Source organism: Dromiciops gliroides, chromosome 3 (genome assembly GCF_019393635.1).
Source record: "Dromiciops gliroides isolate mDroGli1 chromosome 3, mDroGli1.pri, whole genome shotgun sequence".
Lineage (NCBI taxonomy): Eukaryota > Metazoa > Chordata > Mammalia > Microbiotheria > Microbiotheriidae > Dromiciops > Dromiciops gliroides.
Genome location: NC_057863.1, coordinates 116,932,145 through 116,956,303, shown reverse-complemented (window position 1 = coordinate 116,956,303; position 24,159 = coordinate 116,932,145).

The window sequence follows — 24,159 nt, the reverse complement described above, 5'->3', positions numbered from 1 at the left end:
GATATCTATATCAACACACAGACGTGTATGCGTATGCATATATATATATATGGGTGTGGGTGTGTGGGTGTGTGGGTGTGATTTATTTGGTGGATTTGTGGCTGTTGAAGACAACAGGAATACAAAAAACAGAAAAGACATGCTTATTATATTTAATTTTATGGAAAATCCATAGAATTTATCCTTCAGTACCTATATCTTGGATATATGCTACCAGTGGCCAGTGAGCTAGCCCTGAAATTGAACTGGAGAAAGGGTGTGTTAAATTTTCTTTAGAGAATTTTATACTTCTATTAATGAACAAATACATATCCTTGAAACCAAAGTTCATCTTTTTTTTAGATAAATGTTATTCTCTAAGTCATAGTACACAAAAATGTGTTTAAGAATTTAAATTTGAACTTCCAGGAGACAAGATGGCAGAGTGGGCCATAAATCACCATAACTCTCCCATATTCACCTCCAAAAAAGCATAAAATAATACCCCCAAACAAATTCTGTAACAGTAGAACCAGAAAAAAAGATGGAGTGAAATGATCTTTGAGCTCAAGAAAGCAAAAAAGATAGGCAGGAAAAGTCCATCTCACTTGTGTAAAAAAGGAGCCCAGTCCAAGATAGGAAGCCTCCCAGCAAGACAGCAGCAAGCCCCACCTCAGCAAACCAGAAAGAGATCCTGAGCTCCAGTGCAGTAGAACAGGCAAATGCCAACAACAAGGCCCTGCCATGTGCCTCAGCCTTGTCAGGGAAATGGGCAGATGCCAACTCTGACAACCATCATGTGCATAGCCTATGGGAAATAGGTAACCTTCAGTGACCAGACCACCATGTGCTTTAGTTTAGTCCCAGGGAAATACAGAAACACCCCACTGGCATCAGCACACACCAGATAGCAGCACTAGGACCCTGGCTCAGCAACCACCAGGTAAGCTGCCACAGGCCTATGGCATCAAACTAAAATAATTATAGTAGTAGTAGTAGTAGTAGTTGTAGTAGTAGTAGTAGTAGTAGTAGTAGGAAGAAGAAGAAGAAGAAGAAGAAGAAGAAGAAGAAGAAAATAATAAATTAAACATCCCCACTTAAATACTAAATTAGAAATCCAGAAAACCAAAGGTGAGATTGATAAAATTGAAAGTAAAACAAAATAAACAAAACAAAAACTAATGAGCTAATGAATAAATCTAGGAGCTGGTTTTATGAAAGAAAATCAAGAAAGATAAGGAACTGATTAATTTGATTCAAAAAAGAAAGAAGAAAACCAAATATACAGCATCAAAAATGAAAAAGATGAAATCACCACCAATGAAGAAGAAATTAAAGTTATCATTAGGAGCTAATTTGTCCAACTGTATGCAAATAAATATTACAATTTGAGCAAAATCAGTGAATATTTATGAAAATATAAATTATCCATATTAACAGATAAGGAAATATCTTGTCTAAACAACCCTATCTTAGAAAAAGAAATTGAACAAGCCATTGATGAACTCCCTAAGAAAAAATTCACAGGGCCAGGTGGGTTTACAAGTGAATTCTGTCAATCATTCAAAGAACAATTAATTTTAATACTATATGAACTATTTAGAGAAAAACAGGTAAATTAGGAGTTCTGCCAAACTCCTTTTATGAAACAAACATTGTGCTGATACCTAAACCAAGAAGAACTAAAACAGAGAAAGTAAATTGTTGACCAATTTTCCAAATTAATATCAAAGCAAAAATTGTGAACAAAGTACTAGCAAGGTGATTATAGCAATATATCACAAGGATTATACACTATGACCAGGTGGGATTTATACCAGGAATACAGGGTTCGTTTAATACTATAAAAACTATCAATATAATTGACCATATAAATTAAAAAGAAACAACAGAAATCATGATTTTCTCAATAGATGCTGAAAAAACTTTTGACACAATACAGCACTTATTCCTACTAAAAACAGTAGAAAGCATAGAGATAAAGGGAGCATTCCTTAAAATGATAAGCAGTATCTATCTAAAACCATCAGCAAGCATTATCTATAATGGGGATAACCTAGAAGCCTTCCCAATAAGATCAGGGGTGAAGCAAGGATGCTCATTATCACCACTGTTATTCAATATTGTACTAGAAATGATAGCTATAACAATAAGAGAAGAAAAAGAAACCAGAGGAGGGGGCAGCTAGGTGGCGCAGTGGATAGAGCACCGGCCCTGGATTCAGGAGGACCTGAGTTCAAATCCAGCATCAGACACTTAACACTTACTTGCTGTGTGACCCTGGGCAAGTCACTTAACCCCAATTGCCTCACTAAAAAAAAAAAAAAAAAGAAGAAAAAAAGAAATCAGAGGAATTTGAACAGGCAATAAGGTAACAAAAGTGTGACACTTTTTATATGATATGAAGGTATACGAAGAGAAACCTAGAGAGTCATCTAAAAAACACTTGAAATAATTTTAAAAATTAGAAAAGTTGCAGGATAAAAGATAAGCCCATATTAATCATCAGCATTTCTTTATATGCCCAACAAAACCCAGTAGCAAGAGGTAGAAAGAGAAATTCCATTTAAAATAATTGTAGACAATATAAAATATTTGGGAATCTACCTGCCAGGAGAAACCCAGGAACTATATGAACAGAATTACAAAACACATTTCACACAAATGAAGTCACATCTAAACAATTGGAAAAATATCATTTGCTCATGGGCAGACTGACACAATATAATAAAAATTATAATTCTGCCTAAACCAATTTACTTATTCAGTGCCATGCCAATCAAATTACCAAAAAAAGTTTGATAGAAGTAGAAAAAATAATAACAAAATTCATCTGAAAGAAAAAAAAAGGTCAAGAATATCAAGGGAATTAATTTAGAAAAAAAAAATAAAAAGGTAGCAATACCAGATCTCAAACTATATTATAAAGCAGTAATCATCAAAATTATCCGATACTGGCTAAGAAATATAGGGGTAGATCAGTGGGATAGACTAGGTACACAATACATGGTAGTCAATGACCATAGTAACCTAGCATTTGATAAACCCAAAGACCCCAGCCCTTGGGATAAGAACTCACCTTTTGACAAAAGCTGCTGGGAAAGCTGGAAAACAATAGGCCACAAACTAGGTATAGAATAACATCTCACACCACATATTTTGGTCAAAAAGCATAAAGCTCAAAATGGGTGCATTATGTAGACATAAAGAGTGACACCATTAGCAAATTAGAAGAGAAAGGAATAACTTACCTGTCAGATATATGGAGAAGGGAAGAATTTATGACTAAAAAAGAAATAGAAAGCTTGACAAAATGTAAAATAAATAATTTTGATTATATTAAAATAATAAAAAGAGCTTTTGAACAAACAAAATTGAAGCAACCAAGATTAGAGGGAAAGCAGAAGGTTGGAAAACAATCTTTATAGTAAATAGCTCTGATAAAGACCTCATCTCTCAAACATATGGAGAACAGAGTAAAATTTATAAGAATACAATCCATTCCACAACTGATAAATGGTCAAAGATCTGAATGGGCAGTTTTCAGATGAAGTAATCATGCTATCTATAGTCATAAGTAAAAGTGTTCTAAATAACTATTGATTAGAGAAATGTAAATCAAAACAACTTTGAGGTACCAATTCACACCTGTAAAGGAGCTAAAATTCTAACTATACTATCTAAAATCTAATGAGTGGTCACCAATAAATTATAAGCTTTAGCAAGAGTATTTAAGTGTTTAAGTATTTATTAAAGAGCATTATGATCAGAGAGAAAGGTAAAAATCTAACTATTTCTAAGAGACCCTATCATCTGACCCACCATGATGAGGTCAGGAACCAAAAGAGAGAGAACCGTTCCTACTTCGTGTCCTCCTCCCAGAAATGGGAGGCTCCTCGAGTTGATTGGCTAGTAGCCTTGATAGACAGTACCCATGAGCAAATGTTACTTCCTGATGCTAAGGACCTTGACCACATGGCTTGCCCTTAAAGGCCTTCAGCTCATGGCAGAGCTTTTCTGCAGTAAGTCTCCAGCAGGTGGCATCATTCTAATTGTTACACAACTATCAGATTGGCCGATATGACAAAAAAAGAAAAATGATAAATTTTAGAGAGGATGTAGGAAAATTGGAACACTAATGATTGTTGGTGAGGTTGTGAACTGATCCAACCATTTTGTAGATCAATTTGGAAGCATGCCCAAAGGGCTATAAAACTGTGCATACTCTGTGACCCAGCAATACCACTAGTATGTTTGTATCCCAGAGAGATCATGAAAAAAGGAAAAGGATCCATATGTACAAAAATATTTAGAGCAGTTCTTTTTTTGTGCTGGCAAAGAATTGGAAAATGAGGGGATACCTATCAATAACTGAACAAGCTGTGGTATATGACTTTAATGGAATACTATTAGCATTAAGAATGATGAGGTAGAATTTATAAAAACTTGTAAAGACTTGTATGAACTGAGCAGAACCAGGAAAACATTGTACATAATATCAGCAACATTGCATAATGATCAACTACAAATGATGCAGCTCTTCTCAGCAACACAGTGATTCAAGATAAGTCCAAGGGAATCACAAAAGAAAATACTATCTTCATCCAGATAAAGAACTGATGGACTCTGAATGCAGAACAATGTGTATCCTTTTTCGCTTCATTATTTTTCCTTTTTTATCCATTTTTTTCTTTCACAACTGTGACTAATTTTGAAATATGTTTTACATAATAGCACATGTATAACATATCAAATTGCCTACCATTTTTGGAATAGGGAAGGGGAGGAGAGAGGGAGAAAAATTTGTAACTCAAAATCTTGTAAAAATGAATTCTAAAAGTTATTTTGACATGTAATTGGGAAAAAATTTAAACTATATGATCACTGAAGGAGTAATGGAGGGATACATGCTATATATGAGCAAGCCTACAACACATTATAAATGAAGAATTTGTAGCAGAAATGCTATAAAGGGTATTATCACAGAAGTATAGGACTATGGAAAAAATAATTATTCATTTACCTGGAGGGAGGAATAAATGATAGTTTACTTTTTCCATTGGTATCTATGTGATGTCAAAACAAAGAAAGATCTTGAGAATGTGGAAGATTAAGTTTAGGATTAGGATTAGAATTAGCTCCTTTGGAATTTATACGGAGGATAAAGACAAAAGTTGCACTAAGTGCAAAGGCTTATATCCTGACAGCTGGAGAAACATTGTAATTTATATGACTGGAGGGTCCACCCCCCTATAAGAGATTAGAAATCTTTTGAAATATTGGAGTATTAGTTGTTGTTAAGTGAGCTACCTTGTTTCTTCCCTTTATAAGCATTGGTACAATGGCTATGATTGGAAAGTTACATTTCTTTCCTTCTCTTGTTTCATCTCGTTATGTCTCCTCTCCTCTCCTCCCTCCTTCCCTTCCATCCTTCCTTCCTCCCTCCCTCCCTCCACTGATCTCTCTCCCTCCCTCTCTCTCTCTCTCTCTCTCTCTCTTTCTTCAAATGTCTCCTTACTTAACTATTAGCAATAAACTATTATATTTTTCTTCAGTTTGTGAAAGACATAGTAACAAAGAGTACATCTACTTTTCTATGGCTAATTTTTAAGATGTAAATCCCATTAAAGCAATGGAACTGTCCCATCTATTAATGATATATTAGTGCATACTTTCCCATCCCATCACCCAAATTAAAAAAAATAACAAACAAACCTTGTCTCTTTCACTAACAACTTCCAGTAATTAGTTCATGTGTGCTATATCTTATATTTACCTATCATACTTCTAATACTTTTCAAACTAATTCATTCACACCTAATTACCTCAATGTCAGTTTCAAATCATGTTGTTCTTTTCCTCCATTATCTTCATATTATTATCAAAGATCTTTGACAGTTTATTATTTTTAACTCCACTCTCCAGTTCTGCTGCTAAAGAGCCCTATATTTCATTTCTTTATAGCATTTTAAATAATGAGGATGTATCAGTAGCAATGAAGAAGTTATTCCAGATCTGATTAAATTCTTGCAAATCCAATTTTTCCTTTATTTTTTCAGCTACTATCTGTGCTCACTTACTCCTCATATGCCATCTAATTTCAAAATTTGATTGTCATTCTATTCGTACCTTTTAGGTTTTCATTCCCAAATGACCCATTGAGCCTTCAATCATAATAACCAACGAGTAAAACTGATGATGGCTCAGGTTTTGATCTGAGTACCATATTTAAAAATCTAACTGATAAATGAGATTTCTTGCTTTGTCCAGGATATCATCTCTAAGGAAAGTTTTCCTTAATGATGAAACTGTACGTTTCTCCATTTAGGCATCTATTGCTTCACAATAATAAGTCTAAAGTCTTTAAATTTCAAGAGGTCTAACAACCATGCAGTCTAAAAATATACTCACTCTTTCTTACTAACAGAAACAGGTACTATTAGCATTTAAAATGAACTGTGGGGGAGGGGAGTGAAGTAAATTAGAATATGGTAATGAGAGAGATCTTCTAAGTATGGAGGACAAAGCAGGCCTAGGCATAGCTAGAATGGAAGACAGGACTCTAGATTCCTGCCAAAACTACCTACAAGAACAAATTTCAGATAAGATTTTTCTAAAATTTTTTTCCAATCTTCATGCTTCACTTAGGCTCTATGTTGCCCAGTATCTCAAAAGTTTAATCAGGAAACAAATTAGTATTTTTTGTGAGTTTTTTTGGCTAACATATAATTTGCAAGCATTTTTTTTTCTATAAGGATATAAATTATCAAAAACAAAGAAGAGTCACCATTTGGGGCCAAAAGCCATTCTAAGACTTTATAAAGATGCCATAGGGATCCTTTTATATGGTCTAGACTCTCTTTCCTATGATCTCAGAGGCAGATGATAAAAAATGATGTAAGGCCTATATGTGTTTGTTTTTATTTTCTCAGATCTATAGTTCTGTAATTCTTTAATACTCTGATATTGCAGTTTCAGACATCAAATCAAAAGCAGTGGAGTGTTGTATACGTCAGGTGCAAGAAAAATGCCACATTTTCATAAAGCTGTCCCTGAAGGAGAAAATAAAAGGCAAGGAATGGTCCAGTCGAGAGTAGTTATGTTAGTTTTAATACCATAGTAATCTTCGGGTACATAATTTGAAAAGGAATAAGATATATAAGAAAGTTTTTTCTTTAAATGCACTACATTTGAAGTCAAAGGATCTGGCTTCAAATCCCAGCTCTGCCACTGATTACCTGTATAATTTGGGGCAAATTTCTTAACCTTTCAGACTCAGTTTACTTCTCTATAAAATTAAAAAGTTGGCTAAGAAGACCCTTAATATTCCTTACAGATATAAATCTATGGCCTGCTCTCATTATGCTTATTGATATGCATTGGTACAAGCCATAGTACTTTAAAATATCTACCATTTGATCTACAGAGTCTTTTGATATGCTGTACAGTATGAGATTTATTGTTACACTACTTTTTTGTGAAGAAACTGATATATACTCCTGCTCAGTAACTTCTCCCAAGACACAGAATAAGCCATAGGGAGAGAGCCTCAGTCCTTGGGTTCCCTCACTATTTTATACATATTTTGCTGTCCTTATAGGTAGTTTGGTTTATTTAATTATTGAGTCTCTTTAGGCATATTTCTTAGTTTGTCCAGTGTCAGTGATTACAAAGTTAGGGAAGAGAGGAATGAAAGCTATCTTTTTCTGAGGGTTTAAAAAGTCCTAATCTGAAGAAGCACAATAGGCTAGGACATCTCGGAAAACCCCTTTCAATGCTGTAATTCCATTATTCAGATTCTATGAAAGCTGCTTCTGGTTTTTTAACTTATTTGTCATTTTTTGGAAACATTTCAATAGCTGCTTTCATAAAGCTAGTTATTTACTACTGAGGTTATCATTTATTCATCTTTTCATGCCATATCTAAGCAGTTTCAGATGAACTGCGATGTAATTTGGTAAAATTCTCCAGTTTCTGTCCTACTTTCTGATTTCAAAGATAAAACCATAATCTAAGTCTCTATCATTTTTCACTTTGAATATTTCAAGTAAATGTTTATATTTAGCTTTCTTTCAATAGCATGTTCGGCATTCTCCTTAATATGCATACAATTTAAATCAATCAATTATTGCTCTATCATCTATTTCTCTACCTCCAGTTACCTATCCATCTATATCTATTATCTATCTATCCATTTATCTGTCCATCTACCTATCTATCCATCTATCATTTACCTATCCTATCCAGTGCTCTGCTTATAATTCTATTAAATTTATTTCATAGATTCTTCATCACCTTCCAAATCAAGTGAAAATTTATCATTCTCATCTTTAACAAACTACCTCTACCTACATTTCATCCTTAAGCCATTATTTGACTACATCTGCCAAAGAACAAAATAGTTATTTATCTGACACATATAGGATTAGGTAAGTTATGAAGAACACTTAGGGAAGAAACAATGAAACTCTAAGAATAAAAGGAACTGGAGTAAAAAGCTTTTATATATAGAATTCTTTTCAAAATGTATGCTAGAAAGATAGGAACAGCAATTGTCTGTTAACATAAGTAAAGAAAGTGAAATTTTATGGATACAAGTGTGATAAGGTAGGTTATGAGTAAATTTTCTAGATAAATAAATATCTGACCTTCTTTCTAGTTCTCAAATATTCTTATTCATGCAGCTAGCAAGTGTCAGAGGTATGATTTAGCCTACATATTGCTGATTGCAAATCTAGCATTCCAGTCACAATGCCATATTGCCTTTTCTTTTTTTAAAAACTTACCTGATTTATAACTTACCTATTTTATAAGTTCCATGTTCAACTCAAAGGATGTCATGTTTGATTGAATGTTTATTATAGTATCTAAAACCTTCAGTAATTCTTAATTTTTAATAATAACAAAACATTGAACCAGAATTGCCCTCTGGCTGATTTTAAATGTTATCCACTGAGGCTGGCATTGAAGCTTGACATTCAGTGAAGAGAATAAATGAATGCAATGCGGTGATTATTTTTATCTCTTTTATGGAGCACATGTGATTTCCTTTAAATATTACTGCTTTCAGTTTAGATCCAAAATATCTTAGTTGAAACGTAACCTCTCCAAATAAACATTTTATCTTCTCTCTAAAGACATATATATTTTAATGTGGGGTGGGGTGGGGGTTAATCAGTATTGCAAAAGGTATCCCAATTAGAGCACTGATTACAGTACTTTCTTACTTCATTTCAGTTTCTGTTTATTTCTATTTGCCGGGTAGCTCACAATAACAGTGTCAATCTAAAACACAGGGAAAGGCAAATGCTAGTTTAGAAAAACAATAATGGCAAGGTTAACTTTGGTAATTATACTATTGATTTCAAGTCATGAACAATGTCTAACATAGAAACAATGGGTTTCCCAAAAAGAGATCACTTATGACATTTGGCAAATGCTGGACTTATATTTGAAATGAATATTGCCACTAGAAATGGAAAAATGCATTAAAGTATCTGGGCAGTAAAAAGGGTCATGAATATTGAATGAAAAACAACTACTTTAAAATTGTTGATTAATGTTGTATTCACTAAAAAGTGTATCCTTTTTCATTGTTTTCCACTAGGACTCATAAGTTGATTGTTAAGAAACAAAAACCAAAAAATGAAAAACCTTTACACCAATAAACATCAATGTCTATTGCAAATGAAAGAGATGCTAAGGATTTGTTGAAAGCTGGGGGTACTTATTCAGTCAACAAGATAGGAAGCTAGTCTTGCTAATATACCTACATTTGTTTTTGTTTGTTTTAGTTTTGTTTTGGTGAGGCAATTGGGGTTAAGTGACTTGCCCAGGGTTACACAGCTAGTAAGTGTCAAGTGTCTGAGGCCAGATTTGAACTCAGGTGCTCTACCATTGTGCCACCTAGCCGCCCTACCTACACTTGTTTTGAAAGAACATTACTCTTCCAAGTAATGTATACTGTAGTAGATGTGTATTAATGCTAATGTGAAAATACTCTTGTTTATTACTTTTCTTTATTAAGCTACTCTAAATTTAATGATAACATTTTCTAAGTACAATGAGATTTTTTGAGCTTTGCATCCCAGGTGACATAACAAAATGTACAATGTATGATGATTTATAACAGATAAGAATATAAATGGTATTATGACATATTTTGAAAACATATTTTAAACTGTCTTTGCTTGCCATTTTACCTTATAAGGTTAAAAAACAATGATGGAACAGTTACTTTTAAAAATAGCCTAGAGGGGCAGCTAGGTGGCGCAGTGGATAGAGCACTGACCCTGGATTCAGGAGGACCTGAGTTCAAATCCGGCCTCAGACACTTAACACACACTTACTAGCTGTGTGACCCTGGAAAAGTCACTTAACCCCACTTGCCTCACCAAAAAAAAAAAAAGTCGCCTAGATAGATTCCTTTCCAATGTTAGGGAAACTTGGTTTTGTTATATGGTGAGGTCATATTCTAGCAGTAACCTTGCTACTCTGATGGGTAAAACTGAATGTGAGGGCCCTGGTAATAATATTCTCACACTACTAAGATTTAAGTTTAGAATGCATTAAGTTATATCACCATGTTCTAATACATTTTATTGATGATTTTTGGGGCCATCTCTTATGTCAAAACAAAACCATTAAGCAAAAGCATCTGATATAGTTCTCACATCTGACAATGTAGATGATATTCAGCCTTACTAGTTTTCTTCCATTCAGCTTTGAAAGAAGATTGTGAGAAAAATGTATGTTGCATAATCCATTTTCTGGATCATTATTTGTTTTTCAACCACTTGGTTTGATACCCTTTGTTATTCTTAATGTGCATTGTTTCTTTGATTCTGTTTCTTTTACTCTGTATCAGCTAATAAAAATCTTTACATGCTCCTCTGAACTTGCCATATTTCTCATTTCTGAATCCATAATACTGTTTCATTAAAAATCATGTGTTTACATGTATGTACATATGTATGAATATATATTTAAGTGTATGTTATTGCATATATGCATTTATGTTTGTATGCACATGGTGTTTCCTCTATATATATACATGTGTGTTCAGTGGAGGATTAATGAATGCAACACTGTTTTTTATTGAGTAAATGCAATTTCCCTTCATTCCCCACTGTTAGTTTAGACATTTAATATCTGAGTTGAAATTTACTCTCGTCAGATAATGTTATCTTCTTTTATATATGTGTATTTGTTACAAAACTTGAATAATCCTCACTGTATGGGTCAGTGAGAAGCACAAGGATTCTATCATTGATGACAACTGCTATTGTGTCTGCTTTCATATAATGTAAACTTAGTTTTGTAAGGGCCAAACTTAGTAATGGGTAGAATTAATTGGGCGGCTTGCCATAATATTGGGGTAAGAAAGGAGATTAACAGCCTCTTTTCAATAAACAAAACAAGGTTTATAAATGGGAACTAATTTAAAACACAAGTGAGGTTAATAAAGCTAGGGAAAATGAAAAAGGGAATAGGGGGAGGAAAAAATACAACTTGCAAACTCACCACCACCTGGAATCAGCAGTTCCAAAAACATCCAGCTGCATAGCATCCCTCTTGCTCTCTCTCAAGCCTGGCTTTCTCCTAGAAGCCCCCTCTCCCACAGGAAACAGTGCTGTACACATACACAGCCCCTAGCTAATTGGCTGGCAGCCCTGATTGACAGAACTAACAGACTGCTCTACAAATGCAAACTGGCTAGCTTCTGGACACTGAAAACCATATGACTTGCTCTCACTAGGCTTCTTGTCATGGCATGCCTTCCCCACAGTATCTCTCCAGCAGGGGCAGTATTCCAATTCTCACAGTTTCTGTATCTTTTGATTATTTTCAGATAAGTTAAAATTTGTACTATCATCCCTCAGTGTTCATTCTGAACTAGTTCTGGAACCCAATGTCACTCATAGCTTATTCATTATTTTTCTTTTGTTTAATGAATGGTTATATCAAATGCTACAATCATCTCTGATGTATTCTGGAGGAATTATTCCAAATCCTCTTTTTTGTTTCAAGTACATATTTTAATATTGGTTATGAAGCTTAAGTTTGCAGCTCATGATCCCTTTTGCATAGGTGCAAACAAATTGCTCTTATGTTCTCTTTTTTTTCACCTTTCATTTATTGAAAATGAAGTCAACAATTCAGTGATTCAGGCAATTTTTCACTTGGTATTTAAAGGGTATCCCCAGGAGGAATAAAATATTTGTTGTTAAATAAAGAAGTTTAGAAGTTTGACCACTCTGTTACTTGGGGAGTTCAAGTTATCTTTTACTTTATCAGTATCTTGTTGTCATTTTTATTTGTATTTGTATTTACTGACATGATATTTTGGCCTTTTAGCATAGTGCTTGATATATTAGCTGCTTAATAAATGCTTCTTTACTGACTTTTGTTTTATCATGCTTCTTTAGAAGGCCTATCACACTTAACTTATCTCTCTGTCCTTTGGATTTGGATTGTAGAACTTTCATATGTTTTTCCAAACACCCTATCTTTGATTTTGTTACCTAAGTTTTATTGTCGTATTTGTAGAGCTTTCCTCTTTTATCTGGAGTCTTCAAGCTTTCTTGGTTTATATACTGTAACATTTATGTATTGGTAGAATTACATTTTTTAAATTATTTTTTCTTCTTTTTTTTTGCTTTATAAGTCATTTTCCTGGTTCAAAGGATCTTTCAGATACTTCTGAGATATGTAACTATGGGTAAGTCACTTAACCTCTTCAATATTATTTTTTATCCATAATATGAGACAAATATTTGTACAACTTCCTCTACTGGTTTATTGTGAAGAAAATTATTTGAAAGGCTTAAGGTTCTCTCTAAATGTTATCCTCCCCAAAGGTTTCTTCAACTACTGTGACAAGCAGCTAACAAGTGGACCAGAAGGAAGTAAATAATTTACTTTAAAAAATTTTAAATCTGGAATGGCCATTATAAACTGTCTTGGCTGATTCTGTCATTTTATTGATGAAGCACCTGAGATCTGAAGAGATATAGTCACTTGTTCAAGGTTACAACGCCATTCATTACCAAAGATTTGTCTGGAAGCCACATCTATTGACTCTCATTCTAGTGTTCTTTCTGCTATCTCACATGTGTCACCAGAAATTTTCATTCTATCTTTAAGTACTGCACATAATAAGAAAAACCTTATATATAAATGAATACATTAAAATATAAATATGCCTGTATAAATACATACACATATATGCATGCATACATTAATTCATCCAGTCATATATGTATACTGTATTCTGGAGGTAATTTCATAATAGTGGGATGAAAAGATAAATATAAGAATAAAAATGATAAAAATAAAAGAATGACAAGGAAAAGTCACATATGAACCTAAAAGAAGAATACTTTATTGTTTTATGGGCAAACATAATGAAACGACCGTAAGAAATTAAATGGTATTGTGCAGTATTCCGACGGCAAAGTAGTGGTCTTCCTTCCTTGTTAAGAGTACTTCACTTCAAAGCCTTAATGACTGTGATCTACTTTGACTACTACAGTCTACAGGGCATCCAATACATTACAAGTGTTGTATGAATTTTAGTAATGCAGTTTAACACAGCATGTTAGTTTCTTGAGCTTGATGCCAAACCAATTTGATCTGTACAGTTCCCTAGAAATTTGACCTTGTAAAATAAATTTAACTTTATCTTAGGTAAAATAAATAAGCTGTCACATGGTTGAGCAAATCTATTTGTGGGCAAAAGTGAACCCATTGGATTAAGAATCAAGTCCAGCTATCAGTGTAAACTTGCATGTAATTTAGACTTAATTACTCATTCAACTTTCTTTTTCTTCCACATGAGACATATTTATTATACAAGAGAAAAGTCTCAAAGGTTATTATCTATTTTGCTTTGCTTCTAAAAAATAGAAACTCTTGTGCAAGTGAAGGCCAACTACCAGGCATGGATAAATTAGTTCAGATTAAATAAAAATATCTTAACGTAGTATCACTAAACATAAATAGACAATATTTTGAATGGGAGAAAAAGAAACATTAGTTAATTTCTTTTCCTCTCTAAATATACATGTAGATGAAAAATGTAAAATACCTGTTAAAATCAAAGTTAGTGAGTATTTTAAATAACCTCTTAAAGATATTCATGTTTCTGGGTGTTTGTTTTTATAAATTTAATACCAAGGTATAAACCTTTTGTCATTTACTTTTTTTTTTTTTTTGGTAAGGCAATTGGGCTTAAATGACTTGCCCAGGGTCACACAGCTAGTAAGTATTAAGTGACTTAGGCCAGATTTGAACTTAGGTCCTCCTGACTCCAGGGCTGGTGCTTTATGTACTGCGCCACCTAGCTGCCCCTGTATAAACCTTTTTATGGTTGAAAAGATTTTCCTGTAATGGATTCAATTCAATTGAAAACTTATACATACCCACTTTCTAAACATTTACTAATTTCTGTAATGTGATTCATGAGCTCCTAAAATAATTTTTGCATGTATACACAAAATATGTACATATTTAACAGATTTCAAGTATATTTCCTTTAGGAAAAAATGAAATGTGGACCATATAATTCATATCATCACATAACTTTTACTTAGTCAACCAAAACATAAAATGGCAGTGTACAGGTGTGGCATTCCAAGAGAAGATTTAAAGCCAAGGACTTGTTTTAAATATCATATATGTGACTGTGTGATACTTTCAGATTTCATGAATTGATAAGCAAAAGAGCACAATATAAATATTGACTTCTTGACCCTTCAATTCTGTAGGAACATGTGAAGTGTATACATTTTTTCTTATTTTAATGTCTGTTTATTGTGTTGTCTTCTGCATTTTTTTGGTATCATTTAATGACATAGTAATGAGAGATTGATTTTGAGATCCCTTTTTTTTTTTTAAGTGAGGCAATTGGGGTTAAGTGACTTGCCCAGGGTCACACAGCTAGTAAGTGTTAAGTGTCTGAGGCTGGATTTGAACTCAGGTACTCCTTACTCCAGGGTCAGTGTTCTATCCACTGTGCCACCTAGCTGCCTCGAGATCCTTTTGATATAAATATTTACTCAAGAAAGATGAGATTATATGGAAATAGCACTGGGCTTGGAATAAAAGACCAAAGATCTAGTTTTGACTCTATAGATAACTAGCTGATTGGCACTTAATCAGTCCCTTAAACTCTGTGGTTTGAGAGATGGTCATACCTTTTCTATTTTTACTTAATTCTTGTTATATAGCTCCTGTTTCATCAACTCTTTTGGCTCTGAAGCCAGTCAGAACAGTTTCCTTCATCGCAAAGTACCAATTCCTCAGGAACTCATAGAGAGAAACTGGCCCTCCAAAGTATCAAATTAGAAATAGGAAAAGATTGTCTGAGTCTATTCTAAGAACTGGAAATAAGCAGGGAATATTTATGCAAACTTCAAGGGGTAGTCCTCAATTGGTCAGTAAACTATATTATTCTTTTATTAAATATAGATATTTCAAGTGGATTTGATGGGGGAGGGGGTCTTCATTACCCCCCCCCAATAGTCTCATTTCTATACCTTTTTACTCCCCCCCCCCCAGGGTAATGAGGGTTAAGTTACTTGTCCAAGGTTACACAGCTAGTAAGTATCAAGTGTCTGAGGCCAGATTTGAACTCAGGTCCTCCTGAATCCAGGGCCAGTGCTTTAATCACTGTGCCACCTAGCTGCTCCCTATACCTTTTACTTCTAGAAAACATTATTACAAAGCAATGCCTTTAAACGGGCTAACATCTGGAAAGAGACATCCAGGCATTCAAAGATACATTATATATTTCAGGATTCAACAAATTCTCTGAACTATTTATGGAATACCTATTATGTCCAAGACCAAGAAACACATATATATGTGTATACTGGGATATACATATGTATGTGTGTGCATGTGTGTATGTACTTTACTCATTATCCACATGTATATATTATAATTAGTTCAGTCATAATTATAAACATATATTTTAGACATATATATACATGTGTGTATATATAGATTATAGTTCACCCATTATACAAACACACATATACAATATATACACATGCATATATATGTTTATATATGCATATATATGTTTATATATGCACACATACACATATATACATATATATGCATATATATACACACATACATATACACAGAAGAGTATAGTTTGCCATATGCATATGTGTATACATACAGATATAATATAGTTCATCCATTATATATGCACACACACATATGCATGTGTATGTCTATATATACATACAACCCCCCCAACACCTCCCATGCTTATTTTCCTGAATTTATTCATATTGTCCCCTAAACCTTGAATGCCTTCTTCCACAACAGACAACAAAAATTCCTATTTAAAGTCTATCTTTCAGAACCTCATTTCAAATGCTATTACAACTTCCACCCGAAGTCAAAAGGACCTCTCTCCTATCTCTTGTGATAATTTCAGTTTTTTTATATAATAGCTATTTGGGCTGTCATATCTATCTCCCCCAATTATATGATCACCCTTTGGACTTAATGTGTCTTCTTCCCTATGTCACACACACTTGCTTTAGTAGTTTTTGGATGTAATAAATTTTTAATAAATAGTTCAGGGATTTTGTTGCATCCCAAATCTCTAAAATGTTTTTTGAATGCCTGTACATTCCTTTCTGGATGTATGTTAGCTTGTACGAAAGATATAGCATTGTAGCAGATGTTTCTAGAAGTGGAAGGGATAGAAATGAGTAAACAAGAACTCTCTCCCAAACAATTTAACTCGAAATATCTAGGCTGCTTTAAAAAACAAAAAGAGTGTCTGTATGTGTGTAGGTATATGCATATATAATGCAATACATACACAAATAAATATTGTAGTATGTCATCTACAAATTCAATCCTCCAGTTAGGTACTCACACTCTAAACTTATTTCCCCAGAGGTTCAATAACAACTTTCACTCAGAGTTCTATGGGTTAACCCTGATGGAAGTTCTTTCACTATTGTTCACCAGTTCCACCTATGTACCCTCTGTTAACAATCAATCAGCTGATATCAATTAATACACATGTGTGTGTGTGTGTGTGTGTGTATGTATACTGTTGATATCTGGTGCTCTTAACCTTTGTTCCTGCTAGACTCTGGACACCTTCCTTTCTGCAAGTAATTTAGTTAGCCTCAATTCCTAGTTACATACAGTTAAGAGGGTATATATTAAGCCAGACAGTACCTAGTATATAGAAAGTACATAATAAGTTTTCTGTCTTTCTGTCTGTCTAGAGATCTAGAAATTATCATATAAGCAGTGAGTAGCAAAGATATTATTCCAACTTCTCAAAACCAATGCTCTTTCCCATATTTCTTATAAAACAACACAGTTAGAAATACATAAGGAAGCAAACCGCTTTTAAAAGTCTAAACTATGTGGGGAAGCTAGATGGCGCAGTGGATAAAGCACTGGCCCTGGGTTCAAGAGGACCTGAGTTCAAATCTGACCTCAGATACTTGAAACTAGCTGTGTGATCTTCGGCGAGTCACTTAACCCTCATTGCCCCACAAAACAAAACAAAAAACAAACAAACAAACACAACAACAAAAAAGAAAAGTCTAAACTGTGAACATATATGCTGGAAGAATAAGATGATTATGGCCTGTCAGGGGAAATTGGTGAAGGTTTCATCAGTTATAAGCAATTTTTGAAGGTGGTTCAGATTAGAACATGGATTGGTATAAAGGTAATATCTTTTGGCAAAGCAGAGATTCTAGAGCAGATACTATGATTGGGAAGAATGGGAAAGTGAAGATGAGCCATATATACTCTACAGCCATATATATATATATATATATATATACATCATAGTAGTATGGGAGGGAAGCTATTTCCCATTATGCTTGAATAAAATTCTTCAAGGCAGGGCCATTACTGCACTTAGCTTGGTCCTGTGGAAAGGAGGGGAATATGTTTTTATTTTGCCCCTTAATGAGTATGCTCTTTTTTTTTTTAAGTGCCCTTTGGTTTGCTCATATCTTTGAAGAAAATTTTTGCTCCAAATAAGCATAATTACTTCCTTCAATATTTGATTTCTCAAGCCCAAACCAAGGCAGAAATGTGAATTGTAACATTCTCCCTTGACATTTTTAGGTTATACAGGGCACGCTTTTGCTATATATCTTGGAAAAATTTTCCAGTAATTTTCCCCCCATTTCTCCATTTTTCCCCATGGCATTTTATTAACATTCTCATTTAAAATATCAATATTTAACAGTGAACCACCAAAATACAGTTTTATTGGTGAACTCAGCTTAGAACTGCTACTCTATAAATGTTCTCTCAAAGCTGCTCATTTTGCAAAATCCTGTATTTAAATATATTTTTAAGACTTAACAAGGAAGTAAATTAACTGTATATCGACATTTTAATGCCTTGAAAATGTATTTCAGTTTTGCATACACTGTGAAACTGGAAATTTTATGGAGGAGAAGTTATGAGGAACTATATCGGAGCATGAGCTCGGCAGCCAATTTTATAAATATTCTTGCACATTTGCTATATATTCAGCAATGAAATTGTTTTTTCTTCTTCATTTATCCATTAATAACTACAATTAACATCATTTCACTGGAGGCTTCAATTCTTCAGCTTCTCATTTCAGAAGCAGAGTCTTAAAAAGGTCAATTGAGTATTTGTGGGCACAACTTCTATGCCTGAGAAACCAAGCTTCTTATATTCAGGATTAATCCTCAGAAAATGAATGCAAGTTGTGTGGTTAAATGGTTCCTATTAATGCACTTCAGACTAATTTGAGGTTTTCCCTTTTTAAGTCATCTAGTCACACATAAGGGATCTCATTATATTTTATGTGGCAATAATATCTACGCCTTTTTAATTAAGTGATTATTCGTTTCCTTGAGTACACACAGAAATATAGAGGGTCTAATGCTTGCTCAATCATAAAACTGTAGCACTTATTGTTCAGTTGTATTCCAATGGTAAATACATTTTTTTAAAAAGACCATATTTGGAGTGAGAAAATATTTTAGTCATTGGGTAATCATTTCAAAAGAACCATAACAACACAGTATAAACCAATCACATTTCAATTCTTGCATTTTAGAAATAGTGTGCTTCTGCATAGTTTTGACCTCCTCTGTTTAATGATCTGGAGAAATGCAGGTGAGAAGGTACATCTTACCATTAGGAACACAGGTTATGGAGGTTGGTCATGCTAGTAGAAATTATAGTCTTCAAATTATGTTTAGTCCTATCCCTTTGATTCTGGCAAATTGTCCATTTTAGTAGTAGAGAACAGAGAATGAGGTAAAGACACATTTCCAGTGGGGTGAATTACAAAAAAAGTGCACAAGGCAATGACTATAACTAGCTACATCTCTGGTGAAATGCCATCGTGGTAAGCACCCACAAACCTCCCAGAGATCCCTGCCACTGTTAATGAAAATCATGAGAAAAGCTGTTTATAATAAAATAACATCTTCAGCTTTATTGTAGAAATGGGTATTTTACCGAGCTGTGTTTAAAAAGATGATATAATCAAAACTTTTGACAGAATTTGAGATAGCCAAGAAAATTAACCACCAGTAATAGAAAAGATATCTGAGTTTTAACAAGAAATACAGCATTACATTTCCTTTCCAGAGGTTGGAAAATTATCATATTGTGTTGGTATTCAAGAAGAAATTAAATACCATAACTTGAGCAAAATTACACAATTAGTGTAGGAATAATTTTTAAATCTCCCTAAACAAAGAAAGAAATAGATCAAGGATATTCAGTGAAAGTATTATAATGTTTTTGTTCATTAATAGTCTGTGTCTTTCTCCAAAGAGGGAATCATTATTAGTGTAATTAAATGCCTCCTACTATGATGTCCTGTTAGTTGAGCTTTTTCCTAATTTTTTAAACCTGTTTATCACTTCAAATAATGGACACATTACTCACACGAGTACATTAAAAAAGCCTAGATAATGTATTTGTTGTTGTTCAATTGTTTTCATCATTTCAGTCCTAACTCTGTGTGACTCCATTTGGAGTTTTCTTGGCCAAGATACTAGAGTGGTTTTACATTTCCTTCTCCAGCTTATTTTATAGGTGAGGAAACTGAGGCAAACGAGTTAAGTGACTTGGCCAGGGTCACTTAGTTATTAAGTGTCGGAGGTCAGATTTGAACCCAGGAGATGAGTGAATTTTCCTGAACTTTAGGCCAGGTACCCTATCCACCTCTGTTGCTACTTAGTTCCCAGTGTAATTACTTACTAGTGTTATTGGTGCTATTGAATTAAAAAAAATAATTTAGTTAATCCCCTTTTCTCTAGAAATCTGAAATATTGTCCATTTTTAAACCCTGCAATACTATCATGAATGATACTTAACCTTTCATTTTTCATATTAACTTTTTTAGTTAAGATAAATACTTGAGAGTAGTTAAAAATTATTGCTTATCTCTTTCCCTCTTTGATCCCACTCTTACCACTACTAAGGAACTAAGTTATAATAGCTTCTTTCCCATTCTAAGGTCTATCAGTAAGATACCAAGTGGCTGTTGATACCATTCTCAGTAACAAGAATCATCAGACAGGAATTAATCAGGATAGTTTGGAAAATTTAAACTTGTATTGATGCTGTTTGGCAGTTTCTGTATATAGGTCCTCTCCTGAATACCCTGACCTTGGAAAGTAGAAGCAATCAACTTTTCCCAAATCCTCTTACTATCCACTAGAGAAACATGATTTTCCTTTAGCCAGCAGCTATTGTCTTCCCCTCTCTGAGAACTGTTGGAAAAGGACAATGTGTGGAGTGAGCCTTGATGTGGCCCAGGCCCTATTCCTCACCAAGCCTCCTTCATACTTAAATCTTCTTGATCATGACTCAAGAAAAGGTGTTAATGGTTGAACCCAAGCCAGAAAGTTTAATTTATTTTCTGTTATTGAAAGGCATATGAAAATGATTAACAATAATAATCAAAACACAAGTAAAAATTATGTCCCTTATAACTCAGCTCTAGTTGAGATGTGGAAGAAACTCCATCCCCTGCCAGCTATTGCTCTGACAATCACGATGCACCGGGAATCATACGTATTAGAAATCAACTAGGATTGGACAACATATTGTTTTGATATTTGATATATTAAATATCGAGTAAATAATTTAAAATAATTAAAATGCTAGATTTAAATATCTGGCCTTTCATTCATAAGGAAAGGGGTACTGATATGTCACCAGTTTCATGTCTTCTTCCAGTGATGAAATCAGCACTGATTGGATTAATTGGATAACTCACCTAGTTAGTTTGTAAGGCAAAAGCAGCACCAGAAATTCTTTAGCTCTGACATGTGCTCAACACCAGCCACATCAATCACCTTGTCCCTTTGACTCTATCTATGGACTTCATCTCTCCTCATTCTCTTACTGCAGAACAATAGCAGAAGAAAAAGGAAACAGAAACAAAAAGAAAAATAATCTGTATAAAAAACATCATGCTCATGCCCACTTCTTGCTTGTGTTTTTCTCTTCTCATGATCCTTTGCCTGCTAATGAGAAGTGCATAGTTGTACCCTCTACCTGAACTACAATCCCAAAGACACCATGCAGGTAGTTTCTGGAAGAGTGTTTGTTCCCCCATCTGCAAAAGCATAAGACTGCCTTGAAGCATGTCAAGCTTGCATTTTCCTATTTTTTATAATGTAATGATGCTGCACAGATTGTCTAGATACATAGTTTGAACCTGAAATTTCACTGGTCGGAGAAACTGCCTTTACCAAAACAAAAATACAATAATGTTGCAACTGGTGGTATTAGAGAGTTTCTTTAGACACTGAGAGATTCAGATAATTGCCCATGACCACAAGTTTAGTAAATGTCCTACTGTTAGAATTTGAAGCCGTTTTCATCATATTCAGCCAGTTGTTCATTTACCACACTACATTACTTCTGACTAAGTGGGAGAGAGGTGGTCAAAGTTGTGGTCCAGATAAAATGTCCACCCCATACAGGAGGTGTTAGATCTAATGCTTTTCTGTCATTGTGTGTGTTTTATGCCCTACCTATCATGTTTATATCATTAATTGTGAAGTATGCCCTCATTTCAGACCCCCATTAGAGAATTCTACAATGTTTATCTGTTTTTAAAATCATGATTAGCATTGAATTGTTGTTCAATGATAAAACTTGAAAGTTGTACAACTGTGACTTTTGCTGATTCATGTTACTAGACACAGTGTAAAAATGTTGCTATCCATTTTTATCACCTCACTCCACCTTGTACCACTTTGCAACACTATGCTTTAAACAACGATGTCAAGGCCAAAAAACAACTCCCAGAGTCAGGGGACTACAAGAAGGGCTATACCATTGGTAAGAATTGTAACATCTTCAAGAATTATAATACCACATATGCTTGACAACCAACGTGCAATTCTTTCACATCAAAGAAGAACACCAGTTCTTATCCAAAAGAGTCCCTTTATCTAAACATATCTTTGGTTTTTTTTGGTGATTCTTGGGGCCAAGGAAGAAAACGGGTCAATGTCAGATATTCCTGTTGAGTATTATTGCCCAAAACAGCCTTTATTCACCAAGTTGTAAGTGTATACTTCATTGTAAAACCAATAGGTGAGCAAAAGTCCTATTAGATTAGTAAAGCTAATGTGATTAGCAGTTTACTGGTGTAGGCAGCATATAGTATGGTAATACTCCAAAAGACAAAAATAAACTAAATCTTTGTTTTCCCCCCTTATAGTGGAAAAAGCATCATCTGGAGTCAGAAGATCTAGATTCAAATATTGCCTCTAAGATGCTACTTTTATTATTTGGGGCTAATAACCTCCCAGAGCCTTAGTTTCTTATCTGCGAAATGATGTGGTCAGATTATATGTACTCTGAAGTCACTTTCAGCTCTAGAACTATGCTTTCTATGATCCTTATGAACCATGTGGCTTCTTTTGAATTATATTGGAAATTGCATCAACATTCTTTACTTTGGTCATGGAGAACCAATCTGAGATGTGTTTTATCCATTCAATAAATTATGACAAGTGGTAGTTCATAGCAATAATGAGAGTAAAGGCATGGAGGGAGATGTAATGTCATTGTAATGCATCGGGGTATGTGCTTTAAAAATATATTCTCTGGTTTAATATGACTGGAATCTTGCCATTCAACTAGGTTTCACCAAACTTTATATCCATGTCACTCAATAAACTCAGATGAGAAAGGCAGTAATAGTGGCATTAACCTTTAACTTCAGCATAAAACTAGTCCTAATGAAAGAATGTACAGTACCCAGCTGTGGATGGGAGTTAGTTTGCCATCACACACAATTTAATAACAGACTGTGTTGTGTTCCAATGAATAATAGCATCTCTTTTTGTTATGGTATGATTGCTTTTATATAATCATCCCATTAGATGCTTTTAATGGACCTTAAATTTCTTTTATGTTGTGTTATAGTAGTAAGAGTTAGCAAGAGAATGAACTGATATTACAGTAAAAATATTGCAGCTGACATCTGCATTGTATTTGACACTAACTTGAAGCAATGCATTTAAGCTTTATTTTAAATTATTCTTTTAGAGATACCTGGAAGCTTTTCAAGGTTTGTACCAGCTAATGAATCTAACAGTTGGAAGCAAAGTTTGTTGGAAAAGTATTACTTTACAAAGCTATGACGGAAGATAATTATTTGTAAAACTTTGTCTTCTAAAGACAGATAGAATAGACAAGCAGACTATTAAGTGCTAAGTGATTACTTTTTGCCAGACTGTGCTAAATTCTATGGATACAAAATCAAGTAAAAAGAAAGAATGGTACAACAGATAAAAGGGGCTTGAAAAAAAAAGGGAGTGGGTAGAGAAGGTACCCACATAGGTTCATGGTGAAGAACTCGGGAATATTAGGAGGGGAACTGGGACAGGAAGTGAAGGAGTGATCATGTATTGTTTGGGTGCTTCCTCAATATGGATTTTCTGGGAGGAACTTGTCAATAAGAGAAGAAGCTTGAAAGATCAGAAGGATATTTCAGGTTGTAAAGGCTACATGGATGTAGGTGTCTTCCAGGGTAAGAAGGTTACTGAGACCCGGAGAAGAAGTCTAGAAAGTTAGGAGAGGAATGAGGAAAATGAAGAAGATCACTGCGAATTTTGTATTTTACAAGAGAGAATTTCACAAGAGAATAATATT